Source organism: Enhydra lutris, unplaced genomic scaffold (assembly GCF_002288905.1).
Source record: "Enhydra lutris kenyoni isolate GAN:26980312 unplaced genomic scaffold, ASM228890v2 scaffoldscaffold68, whole genome shotgun sequence".
Lineage (NCBI taxonomy): Eukaryota > Metazoa > Chordata > Mammalia > Carnivora > Mustelidae > Enhydra > Enhydra lutris.
In genome coordinates, this window is record NW_019154152.1 from 10,521,946 (window position 1) to 10,527,594 (window position 5,649).

The 5,649-nt window shown below is 53.3% G+C and overlaps 1 pseudogene; it reads left to right on the forward strand.

The window, feature by feature from the left end:
- Nucleotides 1-481: 481 nt before the first annotated feature.
- Nucleotides 482-5,649, forward strand: LOC111159335 (annotated as a pseudogene).

The following is a 5,649-nucleotide window of genomic DNA, read 5'->3' on the forward strand; positions in this document are numbered from 1 at the left end:
CCCACCCCTGGGCCAGTTCACAGAGGCTTCTCCCCTTGCTAGCCCATCTCCTCTCACACCAGCTGAGGAGGGAGGGGAGGGGAGAGGGAGGTAAAGATGATAAACCAAAGGTTGCTATCTCAGAGCATCAGCCTGTTGAGTCTCCAGGGAAGCCCTGTGAGGTGCAAGTCTATCCGTATTTCACAAATAAGGAAACTGAGGCACAGAGATTTTGAGTTCGCCCGCCTCGTGCAGCCTTTCCCTACAAAGAAGTGAGATTAATCTGGGCACAAATCACTGCCACTGAACCAGCTGTGAAAACTGCCCCAACTTAACTTCTGAGTCTTTGCTTCTTCATCTACAAAGTGGGGATGTTATCATATGTATTCTGTGACATTGGGAGGCTAATGACAGTGTGTGTAAAATGCCCGTCATAGTCCTGGCAGCAAACACATTCATTCGTTCAATGACTGTGGTTAATACTTTTTCATAGCCCGGTGGAATGGAAAATCACGGGCTTTGCGGCCAGCGGTTCAAAAACCATGATCGCTCCATGAATCCAAGCCAGGTTCCGAACCAGCCCTGGAGTTTCCAGGGTCAGTTAGATGCTCGCCCTGCCCTCCCCAAGCAGGAAGAGACAGAACATACTTGCAGTGGGAGGACAGGTCAGGGGTCAGTCTGAGAGGTCACCTACCTCTCCAAGCTGAGCTTTATCATTTGGTAAGCAGTGGGCAGTGTCCAACCCCCTGGTTGTCCTGAAGCCTGAGCGCCATAATGTAGGTGATTGTGGTCTGCAAATTCTAGAATGCTGTAGAAATAGCCCCACTGCCTCACAGATGAGGAAGCTGAGGTTTGGGACCTTGAGTCACTGCCCAAGGTCACCCAGCTGGTGGTGGCTGAGCCTAGACAGAAACCCAGGGCTTTTCTGCCCAGAGAAGGCTCAGCACCCTGGCCGGACAGACAGCCTTCCTCAACCTCCGCCCCCGTCACACCCTGCAGGGCCAGTGACACACACTAAGGTGGGCGATGTGTAGGGCAGACCCTGCCTCTTCACAGGGAACTCACAACCAGGGGTCAGTAAGCCAAGCAAGAGATATTCACATTACATGAGAAGAGGAGGCATCCCAGGGAAGGGAGGCTGACAGATGCCTTCCTGCCTCTCCCTGCTCAGGTGTAACCTTGAGCCCCAGGACCCTCTCTCTTCTTCTGCCTTTGCCTCCAAAGAATCCCATGGCCTGTGCAGAAATGGGGAGTTTGGGGTAGACATGTCCTGCTGTCCCCTTCCATTCAGATGGTGGCCACACAATGTCCCTGAGAGAACATTCTTAGGTGGTCTCTCCTCTCTGCCCCTTAGCAAAGGTCTGAGCTCAGTGTGGTGGTTGTCACGAGGGAGCCAGCACCAGGGCAGAGAGCTCTGACCTCCATTCACCAGCAGGCGTTGACCCCAGGTGGCAGCAGAAAGGATCTGGGCCTGGGACCTTCTAGGAGCTCCTGAATCATTGGTGGCCAGTGACTTCCTCTGCCAGAAAGGACCAAACCTGCAGGAGGCGGTAGAGATTGGGGGGAAGGAAGGAGGCTGAGGATCAGGATAGAGGAGGTCTAAGGAAGTGACCCAGCTTGATCCAAAGTCCCCTGGGGAAGATCTGGAGGGAGCCCAGAGGACACACATATGTACACACACGCACACACACGCGCGCGCACACACACACACACACACACACAAACACACATTAAATGTGGGAACCAGCAGCAGTAGGGCTGTCTCACAGCCCAAGTTCAAGTCTCAGCTCTGCCACTTACTGGCTGCACGGGCCTTGGCAAATGTGTGCCCTTTACCGGTTTTCCCTTCCATAACATGGGGTTAATACTAGGGACAACCATGCAGAGCTATCATGAGGGTTAGAGAGATAGCCTTAGTTCACTGTGTAGACTCCATGCTGTGTGTGAGCTACAGTGCTAAGTAAGGTACAGTTGTTATCTCATTTGGTTGATGCTCAGGACATCTCTCTGAAGTTTTCCTTGTTCACAGCTATACTACACATAGCCTACTAGGTGCTCAATAAATATGTGTTGAATGAATGGATGGATGGATGGAGATAGGATTGGTGTTACTGTTATGCCCATTTCTCAGAAAAGCAGACTGAGGTTCAAAGAGGGAAAGCAATTTTCCAGGACCACACAGAGGCAAGTGACCCTGTCCCAGGCCTTGACACCAGCATGTTCTGATTGACTCAAGCTCACAGTCTGGGGGGCAGGTGGGAGTCTGGAAAAGTGGTAGGGCACAACAGGAAAGTGCAAGAGCGAAGCATCTCGAACTATCTGGGCAGGTCCAGGACTGCACCTGCCCCCAAGCACAAGCCTGGGCAGCCTTTCCCCAACATGGTGCTTGGGTGCCACCTTGTGGCTTCTCTGGGAGGTGCAGGTTTCCACTGGCTTGGCCTAGACAGTGAAGAAAGTCAGCCCTGCAGCCAGAGGGGGGCGGTCCACAGATCCCGGGCCAGGCTCCCAGCCCAGACACGGATAGGGAGGTACAGCCTGCTCCAAAAGCTTTGCTCAGAGACCAAAGGGCCCTAAGAGCCAAAAAATTTGTTTATGGGCAGTGCAGGCAGAGGTGGGGGGAAGGGATGTCCATGGGTCCATCAGGGGACTTTGGCCTCCTGGCTTTCTGAAAGGCCACTCCCAGATGACCCCTCTCACTCAACACACACACAAGAGCCATATCAATGCACTTGCCAGATTTCCCACCACCCACAACCTGAGGTGTTTGGGTCTGTCATCTGGATTTTTAGGACTAGGGTGTTCAGCTCAAAGGAACCCCATAGTAGGAAGTTCTCCTTCCTTCCTTATGTACATGAGGCCCATAGATGGATGGGCCCTAGCCGGGTGGGCCCAGCACCCAGGCCCCCAGACGGTCAGGCCGGTAGATTCTCAGTAGGGACCCTTTCTCCTACAGAAGAGCAAGCACAGTGATTCAGTGATGCGTTCATGCACCCTGAGACCTACCCTCCGGCACAGTCTATGGAGAACCCACTCCCATTTCCCATTCTTGAAGGAGGCTGGGAGCTACTACCAGTCTGGGCCCAGGCCTAGCACTGTATGGGTCTGGGGATCAAAATGAGACTTGATTTCAAGTCTCAGCTCTGCCACTTACTAATGCTGAGCCTTGGCCAAGGGCAAACTCTCTGAGCCTGTTTCCCCATCTGTAAAATGGGTTTCACAATCACCACCTTGCAAGGAATTGTGAGTTTTAAATGAGATACGGCCTGTAACAGCCAAGCTGTGGCACCTGGCCAAGGGCAGGAGGGGGCTAACTGTGCCACCCCTTCCTCTAAGGCCCAGCCAGCCAGGGGAACTGAGGGAACCTATGGGGGGGTCAAATCCCTCCAGCCACAACTGATAACAGGGGCCCGATGCCTGTGGGTTTTCAAACTCAGGCCCCAGGCTTGGGCAAATCAGGAAAAACCCTTCAAATCAGGCAGTTGGTGGCCTGTACCTCAGGCCTTGACATTTCTTCCTTTGGGCTCAAAGATAAACCCATAGGTGAGTCTGCTGGGAAGGGGGTACCAGGTGCAGGGACATGACCTCACTGTCACTGGAGGCAGGACACCAAGGGCCAGCCCAGTTCTGCCCTCACCCCCTGCTGAAAGAGCTCTCCTCAGGATCCTCCCTCTAGCCAAAGGGAGGGTCCCTGAAGCCTGCTGGGAGGGACCTCCTTACTCCCTGCAGAAGGAAGCTCCCTCACAGAGCCAGGGCCCACTGGTCTGCTACCTACAGAAGCTTTCCCCAGCCCCCTCCCCAGAGGAGGAGCTAAGGGTGAAGAGGCCAGGGGGTCTGCCTGAGGGGCCAGAGACCCATTTTCAGGACTGGATACAGCAAGCTGGGTGGGAAGTCACACGGAGAGAGTGGTAGGGTGGGGGTGCAAAGCGAGGAGGTCTGCTCATCTGTGTCCCCTGCCAGCTTCACATGGGGAGAAGAATCACCCCCACATTCCCAGTACTGAGGGGCCCTCTGGCACCCCAGCAACCAGAACGAGCCCAGAAGACTCTAGGAGTCAGGGGCAACTCTAGGCCCGGTTCTGCTACCAAGCGGCTGAGACCACTTGCCCCAAGGCTCAGTTCCCTCAGCCGTCAAGTGTGATGGTGTCCCCACCTCCCAATGTGATAGGAAATCATCTGAGCTGAGAAACACAGAAGAGGGTAAATCTTACGATCAGTATTTTATCGCTAAGAATAAATACATAGGCAGGAGGAGACCTTGGAGGTGACAATGTGTTTATGGCCTAGACCGTGGTGGTGGGTGCACGGGTCCATGTAATCTCCACACTCATCAAGCTGCATAGAGTAAATATGTACGGCTTTTTGTGAGTCCTCAGGCTTCAGTAAAGGGTCTTCTTAAAAAAAAAAAAAAAAAAAAGGACCTTCCTAAACTATGATCACATGAAAGTTACTAGGAACATCAGAAGTTTGATCTAGGAAGGAGAGCCCCAGTACTCCTTTTATGGAAGGGGAAACAGAGGCCTAAGGGCACCCCGCCAGAACCTGGGTCCAATCTCAAGCCTCTGAGCTTGCTTCTCCGCACTGCCTCCCACCTGATGCCAGTGGTTGTGGGAGAGGCACAGGTTAGGGCTTCCAAGGACCCCTGCCCAGAGGGGATGATGGCCCGAGACAGATAGCAGGGGCTTCACTGAGACTCCTGTACCCAGAAAGTCTCCCCATCTATGCCATGTGCCATGATATCCACCATCAATCCTCAGGGAGCCAACTGCGGCCATTATCAGCCTTTTACTCATCATTGTGGGCTGTGGATCCCATCGGAAAGCAGGTTTACAAATAGGGAATCCTGACCACCTTGACCAGGAGAGAAATCTAGAGAGGAGAGTTTAGCACAGGGCAGCGGTCAAAGAGATAAAGGGAGGGGAGACAGTGGACGGAATCCTAGGGAGGAGTGGGAAGCTGTCAGGGAGGTCCCAGGGCAGTTGGGCTGCCCAGAGTGCCCTCCACTGTGGGATGTGACCCAAGTCCTGAACCCAAAGACTCCTCACAGTGTCGCAGCCCAGAGCAGCTGAGGCAAGAGCAATCAGGGAGGTCTTCCTGCAGCAGATGGCAGCTGAGGTCCTAGGCTTGTGAAAATCCTTGTTTCTAGTGGCACAGATGTGAATCTGAAGAACGGAAGTAGCAAGGACAATCTGATGGTCCCGTGCTACGCAGGACACCTAGAGGTTGTGAAATATCTCCTAAGACACGGCGCATCCTGGGAGACCAGAGATCTTGGGGGCTGCACTGTCTGCAATGGGCTGTGGATGGAGGCCACTGCAATGTCATCGACTGGATGATAAAAGATGGCTGTGAGGTAGATGCTGTGGACACGGGCTCAGGATGGACCCCCCTCATGAGAGTTTCTGCAGTCTCGGGAAACCAGAGTGTCGCGTCTGTGCTGATTGAAGGTGGAGCAGACGTGAACATGAGAGATAAAGATGGAAAGACCTCGCTCATGGTGGCCGTGTTAAATAATCATGAGGAGTTAGTTCAGTTACTTCTCAACAAAGGGGCAGATGCAAGTGTGAAAAATGAGTTCAGCAAAGGTGTCCTAGAAATGGCCAGAGTTTTTGACAGACAGAACGTGGTCTCCTTATTAGAAGAAAGGAAAAGAACCCAAATGGCCAAGAAGTAG